General features: G+C 44.8%; 1 non-coding gene across 1 annotated transcript; it reads left to right on the forward strand.

The window, feature by feature from the left end:
- Window positions 1-3,994: 3,994 nt before the first annotated feature.
- Window positions 3,995-4,067, forward strand: TRNAW-CCA (transfer RNA tryptophan (anticodon CCA)). Its single transcript has one exon. It is a non-coding gene; the product is annotated as a tRNA-Trp (tRNA).
- The last annotated feature ends 7,564 nt before the right edge of the window (window positions 4,068-11,631 follow it).

Genomic DNA, 11,631 nt, shown 5'->3' on the forward strand with positions numbered 1-11,631 from the left:
CATGACTACTGAGCCTGAGGCTCTGGAGCCCCTGAGCCACAACTACTGAAGCCTGCAAGCCCTAGAGCCTGTGCTCCGCAACAAGAGAAGCCTATGCACCGCAACTAGAGAGTAGTCCCTGCTTGCTGCAACTAGAGAAAGCCTGTGTGCAGCAGTGATGATCCAGCGCAAAAGTAAATAAATAAAATTAAAAATGTTTAAATTAAATTTAATATAAAATGGAAAAAAGACAAGGATAGGCAGGGGGATAGGGGCAGGGCCTTAACAAGATATGAGTAAAGAATCTAAAGAATAAAGGAAATTTAACCTGGTCCTTGGGCTTCCCTTGTAGCTCAGTTGGTAAAGAATCTGCCTGCAATGCAGGAGACCCAGGTTTGATTTCTGGGTTGGGAAGATCCCCTGGAGCAGGAAATGGCAACCCACTCCAGTATTCTTGCCTGGAGAATCCCCATGGGCACAGGAGTCTGGTGGGCTACAGTCTATAGGGTCGCAAGAGTTGGACACGACTGTACCAAAAGCAACCTGGTCCTTGTCTGACTTCCCCCGCCCGCCTCCCACTTGTCAGGGAACAGGTAGACAAACGAGGTAACGAATGTGGTGCGACACCAGCATTGTGCCCTCTGGAGTGGGAGTCAGCGTGTGGTTTATGAGTGTATGCTTGGACGTGAACAAGCTTGGTGTGGTGATGAGGGTGCCTGACCAGTTTTATCTGTGGTGCAGTGAACAGCTTGCCACCGTCCCCACGTGGCTGGGCCTGCCTTCTTATTAGTGTGTCTTGGGAAAGGGAACAAAATGTGATCATAACATATACTAATTATTTTTTTCTCACAGATGTCCCAGAGGTGCTAGACATCTGGGTCAGTATTTACTCTTCCCTCCATGGAGCCACGCAGCTACAGCCCTCTCCCCTCCATCCACCTCGCTAACTTGTGTGAGTCACAGCAGAAAGACGGGGGAGTCCCAGCTTCAGAAACCTGGAGTCCAGACCTGTGACCATCTATTGGACAAGTACTCTGGAGGCACTGTTCCAATAGAGATGGCTGAGGGATTTCCTTAGCTGTCCAGTGGTCAAGACTCTGCACTTCAATGTAGGGGGTGCAGGTTAGATCCCTGGCTGGGGAACTAAGATCCTATTTAAAAAAAAAAAGACGGCCGAATAGAGAAATGATTTCAGGGAATTCTCTATCTTTCCAGCATTAGTTAGATTACCTGGTAGTGGTAAAGAGCTATTTGTCACAGATAAACAAAGACAGACATTAAAGCATTAAGGACAAATATTAGTAATATCCTATCACAGTATCAATAACATAAAGGAAATCAACCCTGAATATTTACTGGAAGGACTGATGCTAAAGCTGAAACTTCAATACTTTGGCCACCTGATGCAAAGAGCTGACTCATTGGAAAAGACCCTGATGCTGGGAAAGATTGAGGGCAGGAGGAGAAGGGGACGACAGAGGATGAGATGGTTGGATGGCATCACCGACTCAGTGGACACGAGTTTGAGCAAACTCGAATTGACTAAACAACAACAATTGGAGTAGGAACAAGGGGCTGGCATGAACTCACTTCAACTTCCATTTGTACGGGGGGCATTTTAAGAGAAGAATGAGAGAGCAGGCGGGGCAATGGCAAGGTTTACACAGGGAAATTCCTGCTAAATCTACAGAAAGCGGGCAGGAGGAGGGCACTGGTCCACAGGAAGCTTATGTGGGTTTGCTAACTGGCGCTTAAGGAAATTAGGCTCCTAGCCTCCCGGAGGCTATATCTTGAGGCACTGGCTGTAATAACTTACTGTTATTACACAGTAACTTCTGGCAGCCTTGAGTTTTCTCAGGCAAGCACATTTGCTGGGCTTGGGCCATCCTAGGGATGCGGCCTTGAGCTACTAGAAACAATGTTAGTGTTTGTCCAGGTCTTCGGATGTGCTGGGGTGGACTAAATCTTTGGTGCTGAGAGTCTGCAGTTTTTTTAGGCCGAGGTGGAAGCCTAGTCAGGAAGAGAGCTTACAGAATTCCCTGGTGGTCCAGCGGTTAGGACTTGGCGCTTTCACTGCAGAGGCTTGGGTTTGATCCCTGGCCAGGGGAATTATTCACAAGCTCCTGCAAGCCACACGGCACCACAAAAAGCAAAGCAAGCTGAGAGAAGCCTGTCCAGAGATCAGTCAAGGAGAGGCTCTTTGTCAGCTATGCTTCTGGATTCAAACAGCCCTGGGTTTCAATCCTGCCTCTGTAATAATAGATGGGCTGGGTGACGACAGGGAAGAGATTTTTCATCTCATGGGGTTGGTTTTCTCATTTGGAAAAATGGAGAGAGCAGAATTCCCTCCCAGGACCATTTGAAGATTAAATGAGTTGACTCACAGTACACGCCAGTGTGTCATGTGGCTGGAGTCTGGAAGGGACTAAATGGGAGGCTGTGCTCAAGCTGGGATGAGGGCCTGCGGGGGCCCCACCAGGCTGGGCACAGCTGGGCCAGCCACGGCTGCAGCTCTCACAGGTAGTGAACCCGCAGATCTGGTTATAGTGCTATGCGACTCAGCCGGTCTGCCTTCCTAATGTGCTCACTGTTACTGCTTGCTTGTTTGGGGACCCCATCTGGGAAAGCAGGGCGAGGAGAATGGCAGGATTCCCCTCAATTTATCACCTGGATGGAGTTATAGCTGCTAGATGTCTAGTACCTACCAGGTGCTAAGAACTGCACATGTATTACTTTGAACCCTTGCAATAACTGGCAGGTACATTTTTTACGTCCATTTAAGAGGTGAGCAGACTGAGGTTCAAAGAGGTTACACAGCTTGCCTAAGATCACACAGCCCGTCAGTGAGTTCAAACCTAATCTCTGAGACCACAGAGCTCTTTCTCCTTGGAGGCATGGATTTTTACCATCTCCGAGTGGGCTTCCTGAGAGGTGCTGGCTGCCTCACTGGAAAAGGAGAAGGGGGAAAAAGAAGCCCCACCCAGCCAAGGAGATATGTCCTGCCATGAAGAAAATGTATGAGGCTGTTTCTGAAGCTGGGGAATCTTGGGGGTACCTCCTCACTGCCTTAGGGGGCAGCCTGTGTGGGGGCATCTGCACCAAGAGGCAGGCTGCAGGCGGGGCATGGTGTGCTGGCAGCCTGTCCTCTGTGTGTGTGTGTGTGTGTGCGCAAGTAAGGAAGGCAGCCTGTGCAGTCTGGACCACATTTTCTCCTCTTAGTTCTGAGAGAGAATGTCTTTCGGTTTAAATGTCGCTTTGAAGGACTTGCCGGGTGGAAGACTCTGCATTTCCAGTGCACAGGGCCCTGGCTTGATCCCCAGTCAGGGAACTAGATCCCACATGCTACAATTAAGAGCAGTTTGCATGCTGCAATTAAAAAAAAGATACTGTGTGCCGCAACTAAGCCCTGGTGCAGCCCAATAAATACTAAATAAATATTTTTTTAAATATTTCTTTGAATTAATTCCCGCCAATGTTTTGCAAAACAAAACAAAACATAACACATCTTCCATTTGATAGTGTCAGGGTCCCAGCACTGGGAGTAAATATCCAAATATCTCAAATCTCACCATTTTAGATGGACACCTTGGTTACCACTGTTTTTAGAGAACAGGGGGGAACAAGATTTTTTTTAATCTGAAAACACACCCTTGGGCCCTAACAATGAAACGTGCTGGAATATTTCAAAGCTAAGACTTGGCATACTTCTTAGAGGAACAGAATGACTGTTTCTTACCCAACTCCGTGCTTCTCCCAATGATCTCAGCAGGGCGGAAGGACAACATTGATTCATGTCCAAGTGTTCACACCTCTCCCCTCTGAGGCATCTGAAAAGAAGTCACATTTTGCTTGCTTAGCTCTTCCCCTGGCTTCATTCCTCTTCCCTTTCTGGACATTTTGCTTTTGCCAGTTCCATTCCTGACAGTGAGTCCATAGACAAGGAGCACTGGAGAACAAGGAACAAAGTTAGACCCAGAGAAAAAAAGAGATTAAAAAAAAAAAAATTGAAGGGACTTCCCTGGTGGTCCAGTGGCTAAGACTCCACACTCCAAATGTAGGGGGCCTGGGTTCGATCCCTGGTCAGGGAACTAGATTCCACATGCCGAAGCTAACACACAGTGCAGCCAAACAAATAAGTAAAATAAATATTTTTTAAAAAATCAGAATAAAGACTTACATAAGAGCACAGAAAACAGATTGAAAGAAAGACAGAAGAAAGAATGAGCCAATACAGATCCTCAGGGAGAAGTCTAGGTTGAGAGTTACACTGTATTTAGTGTTTTGGACAGACTGAACCAAATGGCTGCTGCTGCTGCTGCTAAGTCGCTTCAGTCATGTCCGACTCTGTGCTACCCCACAGATGGCAGCCCACCAGGCTCCTCTGTCCCTGGGATTCTCCAGGCAAGAACCCTGGAGTGGGTTGCCATTTCCTTCTCCAATGCATGAAAGTGAAAATGAAAGTGAAGTCGCTCAGTCATGTCTGACTCTTAGCGACCCCATGGACTGCAGCCTGCCAGGCTCTTCCATCCATGGGATTTTCCAGGCAAGAGTACTGGAGTGGGGTGCCATTGCCTTCTCTGGAGCCAAATGGAGGCACAGATGTATTAAGGTTTCAGCACAAGCACTTCATCTTGGGCTGCAGCATTTGATGGACGTTGAACAGAAAATTGTGTGAAAGCAGCTAAAGGAGGTTAGTGTGGTTCCAGAAGACTTCCCCAGAAGATGAGGATCTGAGCTGAATCTTGGAAGGTAAGATTTCCTTAAGCAGAGAGGGTAGGATGGGCATGGGGAAGTTGGGCCCCCAAAACTAGGGGACTAGGGGGCAGAAAGGTGCTGGTGGGTACGATGAACACCACCAATGGACAAACCAGAATAAATGCTTCTGTGAACTAACGTGTATGCTAAACTGATACACACAGCCATGCATACTGCTAGGGACCCAAGCATGTTGCCAAAGGCCATCTCAACACAAATGAATGTCTATATGTTAATGCGTTTTCCCCTTCCCATCCCCACAACCAAATTTACTGTTTGCTTTTTTTTTTTTCTTTTCTGGCTTCCATTTCTTAGTGAGCAACAGAAGGTAGAAATCTCAGCACCATCTTCCACTCCTTCCTCATCCTTATCTCTACCTAGTGAGTGACCTGTCATTATTTCTACCTCTATGCTCTCCTTCCTAACCATCCTTATTGGTTATTTTTTAAAAAAATATTTATTTTAATTATTTATTTGGCTGCGCCCAGTCTTAGTTGTGGCATGTGGGATCTTTAGTTGCAGCATGTGAACTCTTAGTTGAAGCAGGTGGGATCTAGTTGCCCGACCGGGGATCGAACCCAGACCCTCTTCATTGGAAGCATAAAGTCTTAACTGCTGGACCACCGGGGAAGTTCCCCATACCCATTGCTTTTAATTAGGCCTTCACCGTCTTCCATATCATCTCTCTGCTTCCACTCTGTCTCTTCTTTACAATTGAATTTCCATACTATCGCTAGAGGGACCCATCCAAAGCACATATATAAACTCATCACTTCCAACTTAAAAATCTTGGTTAAAAGAAAGGATGGTGTGCGAGATCAAGACTTACAAGGGGAGCTACAGTGGTCACAACAGCATCATCCTGGCATATGAACAGGCAGATCCATGAAAATACCATTCAGAAATACTCAACTACCGAAGGGCACTTAATAAACAAGAAGAGGGCTTTTCACATGGGCGGGAAAAAGATTAATCATTGCATAAATGGGGTCAGGAGCTCTGAGTAACATCTAAAAAACAAAACAAAACTGGATCTCTAAATCTTTCCTTGTACCAAAATTAATAAAAGAAACAAACTTTAGAGTGTAAAATATGAGCAATCAAAGTACTAGAAAATAAAGAAATATTCAGTAAGTGGTGTTCGGAAAGCTGGATAACCACCACATGCAGAAGAATGAAACTGGACCCTTATCTTACATGACTCACAAAAATTAACTCAAATTAACTGACATGAACACTTAAGCATGACACTTATGGGAGGAAAAAACAAACAACGAGAAAAAAGCTCTTTGACACTGATTTTGGCCACAGATATTTTTATCTATGGCCATTCCACCCTGACCACGCTCGCTCTAGTTGTCTGGATGTGACACCAAAAGCACAAGCAACAAAAGCAAAACTTAATTAGTGGGTCTACATCAAACTAAGAAGCTTCTGCACAACAAAAGTAACAACAAAATGCAAAGGTAACCTTTGGAAGGAGAAAAGTATTTGTGAATCATATGTCTAATAAAGAGTTAATATCCAAAATGTACAAAGAACACACACAACTCAGTATCAGAAAAACAAATAACTTGACTAAAATATGGGCGGAGGAACCAATAGACATCTTTCCAAAGAAGGCATACAAATGGCCAACAGGCCCATGAAAAGAGAGTTGCATCACTAATCATCACTTCACTTCACTTCACTTCAGTCGCTCAGCCGTGTCCGACTCTTTGCGACCCCATGAATTGCAGCATGCCAGTCCTCTCTGTCCATCATCAACTCCCGGAGTCTATCCAAACCCATGTCCATTGAGTTGGTGATGCCATCCAGCCATCTCATCCTCTGTCGTCCCCTTCTCCTCCTGCCCCCAATCCTACTCAGCATTAGGGTCTTTTCCAATGAGTCAACTCTTCGCATGAGGTGGCCAAAGGATTGGAGTTTCAGCTTCAACATCAGTCCTTCCAATGAACACCCAGGATTGATCTCCTTTAGGGATGGATTAATTGGATCTCCTTGCAGTCCAAGGGACTCTCAAGAGTCTTCTCCAACACCACAGTTCAAAAGCATCAATTCTGCGGCGCTCAGCTTTCTTCACCGTCCACCTCTCACATCCATACATGACCACTGGAAAAACCATAGTCTTGACTAGACGGACCTTTGTTGGCAAAGTAATGTCTCTGCTTTTAAATGTGCTATCTAGGTTGGCCATAACCTTCCTTCCAAGGAGTAAGCGTCTTTTAATTTCATGGCTGCAATCACCATCAGCAGTGATTTTGGAGCCCAAAAAAATACAGTCTGACACTGTTTCCACTGTTTCTCCATCTATTTCCCATGAAGTGATGGGAATGCACTAATGGGAATGCACTAATCATCAGAGGAATGCAAATCAAAACCACAGTGAGAGGGAACTCCCTGGTGGTCCAATGACTAAGTCTCCAGGCTCCCAATGCAGGGGGCCTGGGCTCGATCCCCGGTCAGGGAACGAGATCCCATATGTTGCGACTAGGAGTTCACAAGCCACAACTAAAGATCCTGCATGTGGCGACTAAGATCTGGTGCAGCCAAATAAATAAATAAAATGAAAATAAATATTGAAGGAAAAAAAACACAGTGAGGTATTAACTCACATTTGTGACAATGGCTATCAACAAAAAGTCAAAGATAACAAGGGCTGGTGAGAATGAGAAGAAAAGGGAACTCTTATATATCACTGGTAGAAATGTAAATTGGTATAGCTACTATGGAAAATATCCCATGGACAGAGGAGACTGGAAGGCTATAGTCCATGGGGTCTCAAAGAGTCAGACATGACTGAGCAACTAAGCACACACATTATGGAAAACAGTATGGAGGACTATCTTATGATCCATCCATCCATCCAACTTCTGAGTCCAAAGAAAATTCAAAGAAACTAAAATAACCATCCCAAAGAGATATCTGCACTCTCATGCTCATTGCAGCACTATTCCTAATAGCCAAGATACAGAAACAACCATCAACAGAAGTCCATCAACAGATGAATGGATAATGGACTATTCTTCAACCATGAGAAAAAAAGTCTGCCATTTGCAACAACAAGAAGGGACCTTGGGGACTTGATGCTAAGTGAGATAGGTCAGAGACAGAATGACAAAGTATGACCACAGTTGTATGTGGAATCTGAAAAAGGTAAACCCATAGAAACAGAGTAAGATGGTGGTTATGAGGGGTTGGGGATTGGCGGAAATGAGTAGATATTGGTTAAAGGGTACAAACTTCCAGTTATAAGATGAATGAATCTTGAGATCTAATGTACAGCACGGCATTATAGTTAATGATACAGTATTATATACTTGAAAGTTGTTAAGAGAGTAGATCTTAAATGTTCTCACCACAAAAAATAAATGAAAATTATATGATTTGATGGTTCTTGTTGTTGTTCAGTCACTCAAATCATGTCCGACTCTTTGTGACCCCATGGACTGCAGCACGCCAGGCCTCCCTGTCCATCACCACTCCTGGAGTTTACCAAACTCATGTCCATTGAGTCAGTGATGCCATCCAACCATCTCATCCTCTGTCGTCCCCTTCTCCTCCTGCCTTCAATCTTTCCCAGCATCAGGGTCTTTTCAAATGAGTCAGCTCTTCACATCAGGTGGCCAAAGGATTGGAGTTTCAGCTTCAACATCAGTCCTTCCAATGAACACCCAGGATTGATCTCCTTTAGGATGAACTGGTTGAATCTCCTTGCAGTCCAAGGAACTCTCAAGAGTCTTCCCCAACACCACAGTTCAAAAGCACCAATTCTTCAGTGCTGAGCTTTCTTTATAGTCCAACTCTCACATCCATACATGACCACTGGAAAAACCATAGCCTTGACTAGATGGACCTTTGTTGGCAAAGTAATATCTCTGCTTTTTAATATGCTATCTAGGTTGGTCATAACTTTCCTGCCAAGGAGTAAGCGTCTTTTAATTTCATGGCTGCAGTCACCATCTGCAGTGATTTTGGAGCCCAGAAAAATAAAGTCTGACACTGTTTCCCCATCTATTTTTCATGAAGTGATGGGGTCGGATGCCATGATCTTAGTTTTCTGAATGTTGAGCTTTAAGCCAACTTTTTCACTCTCTTCTTTCACCTTCATCAAGAGGCTCTTTAGTTCTTCTTCACTTTCTGCCATAAGGGTGGTGTCATCTACATATCTGAGGTTATTGACATTTCTCCCGGCAATCTTGATTCCAGCTTGTGGTTCATCCAGCCCAGTGCTTCTCAGGATGTACTCTGCATAGAAGTTAAATAAGCAGGGTGACAATATACAGCCTTGATGTACTCCTTTTCCTATTTGGAACCAGTCTGTTGTTCCATGTCCAGTTCTAACCGTTGCTTCCTGATCTACATACAGATTTCTCAAGAGGCAGGTCGGTTGGTCTGGTATTCCCATCTCTTTCAGAATTTTCCACAGTTTATTGTGATCCACACAATCAAAGGCTTTGGCATAGTCAATAAAGCATAAATAGATGTTTTTCTGGAACTCTCTTGCTTTTTCGATGATCCAACGGATGTTGGCAATTTGATCTCTGGTTCCTCTGTCTTTTCTAAAACCAGCTTGAACATCTGAAGTTCACGGTTCATGTATTGCTGAAGCCTGGCTTGGAGAATTTTGAGCATTACTTTACTAGCGTGTGAGATGAGTGCAATTGTGTGGTAGTCTGAGCATTCTTTGGCATTGCTTTCTTAGGGATTGGAATGAAAACTGACCTTTTCCAGTCCTTTGGCCACTGCTGAGTTTTCCAAATTTGCTGGCATATTAAATGCAGCACTTTCACAGCATCATCTTTTAGGAGCTGAAGTGGCTCAGTTGGAATTCCATCATCTCCACTAGCTTTGTTCGTAGTGATGCTTTCTAAGGCCCACTTGACTTCACACTCCAGGATGTCTGGCTCTCAGTGAGTCATCACATCATCGTGATTATCTGGGTCGTGAAGATCTTTTTTGTACAGTTCTTCTGTGTATTCTTGCTGCCTCTTCTTAATATCTGCTTCTGTTAGGTCCATATCATTTTTGTCCTTTATTGAGCCCATCTTTGCATGAAATGTTCCCTTGGTATCTCTAATTTTCTTGATGAGATCTCTAGTCTTTCTCCTTCTATTGTTTTCCTCTACTTCTTTGCACTGATCACTGAGGAAGGCTTTCTTATCTCTCCTTGCTATTCTTTGGAACTCTGCATTTCCTTTTCTCCTTTGACTTTAGCTTCTCTTCACAGCTATTTGTAAGGCCTCCTCAGACAGCCATTTTGCTTTTTGGCATTTCTTTTTCTTGGGGATGGTCTTGATCCCTGTCTCCTGTACAATGTCACGAACCTCCATCCATAGTTCATCAGGCACTCCATCAGATCTAGTCCCTTAAAGCTATTTATCACTTCCACTGCATAATCATAAGGGATTTGATTTAGGTCATACCTGAATGGTCTAGTGGTTTTCCCCACTTTTCTTTGATTTCAGTCTGAATTTGGCAATAAAGAGCTCATGATCTGAGCCACAGTCTGCTCCCGGTCTTGTTTTTGCTGACTGTATAGAGCTTCTCCATCTTTGGTTGCAAAGAATATAATCAATCTGATTTTGCAGTACTTGGATGCAATCTCAAAGACGACAGAATGATCTCTGTTCGTTTCCAAGGCAAATCATTCAATATCAAGGTAATCCAAGTCTATGCCCTGACCAGTAATGCTGAAGAACCTGAAGTTGAACGGTTCTATGAAGACCTACAAGACCTTTTAGAACTAACAGCCAAAAAAGATGTCCTTTTCATTATAGGGGACTGGAATGCAAAAGTAGGGAGTTAAGAAACACCTGGAGTAACAGGCAAATTTGGCCTTGGGGTACAGAATGAAGCAGGTCAAAGGCCAATAAAATTTTGCCAAGAGAACGAGCTGGTCATAGCAAACACCCACACAGATTAGGAAGTGAAAAAGCAAGCCGTCTTGGGGAAGGGGAACCTGGAAGTGGGGGCTGGGTGCTGCATTCAGGGAAGAGAGGGAGACTCACTTTTCAGTTTATCTCTACAGCTGATCCCCAAACTTATTTCCCTTTCTTTCTGGGCACACACCCTGTTTCCTCCCCTTGAGGAGGGCATGGCAACCCACTCCAGTACTCTTGCCTGGTGAATCTCCATGGACAGAGGAGCCTGGTGGGCTGCAGTCTATGGTTCGGACATGACTGAGAAACTAAGCGCACGGCACAGCTTGTTTCCTAGACTCCTTATGTGGTGGAATGGCCACATGACTGACCTCTAGCCAATGAACAGGCTTAGCCCAGAAAAGCCTGTTTATTTTTTAATTTTTACATTTTAATGTTTACTTGTTTGTTTAGCTGTGCTGTGTCTTAGTTGGGGCATACAGGATTTTTGATCTTTGTTGCAGCATTTGGAATCTTTAGTTGCTACCATGTGGGATCTAGTTCCCTGACTAGGATTCCTGGTTTCTCTCCAGGCTCCCTAGGTTCAATTCCTGAGCAGGGAACTGAGATCCTCTTACAAGACCACTCACTGTCTCTCCTAGATGAATGCTTCCCTTCCAAACCCCTCACCACTGCCTCTAAGATCCTTCCAGCTCTTGCCGTGCCTACTTCTCTCACCTCACCTCTCAACTCACTCCGCCCTGTTTCCCGGCCTCCAGTCTTTTCTGCAGCATTAAGTCAGGGAGCCCCATCACACGGCCCTGCCCTTCTCCCCACTCCCCCTGCCACACTTCCTTAGTCACAGGACCTTTACAATTCAGGTCTCAGGGTCAATTCCTGACCACAGGCGCCCTTAGCCCCAACTCCCTCTTCACCTTTCCTTTCTTTCCTTCACATCCCTTCTCACTATCTGAAATTATCTAGTGTTTGGTTTAAGGTTGGCCTCTCCCACTAGAGCAGAGGTCCCCAACCTCTG

This window comes from Giraffa tippelskirchi, chromosome 11 (genome assembly GCF_054371585.1).
Source record: "Giraffa tippelskirchi isolate mGirTip1 chromosome 11, T2T-mGirTip1v1.2.pri, whole genome shotgun sequence".
Taxonomy (NCBI): Eukaryota; Metazoa; Chordata; class Mammalia; order Artiodactyla; family Giraffidae; genus Giraffa; species Giraffa tippelskirchi.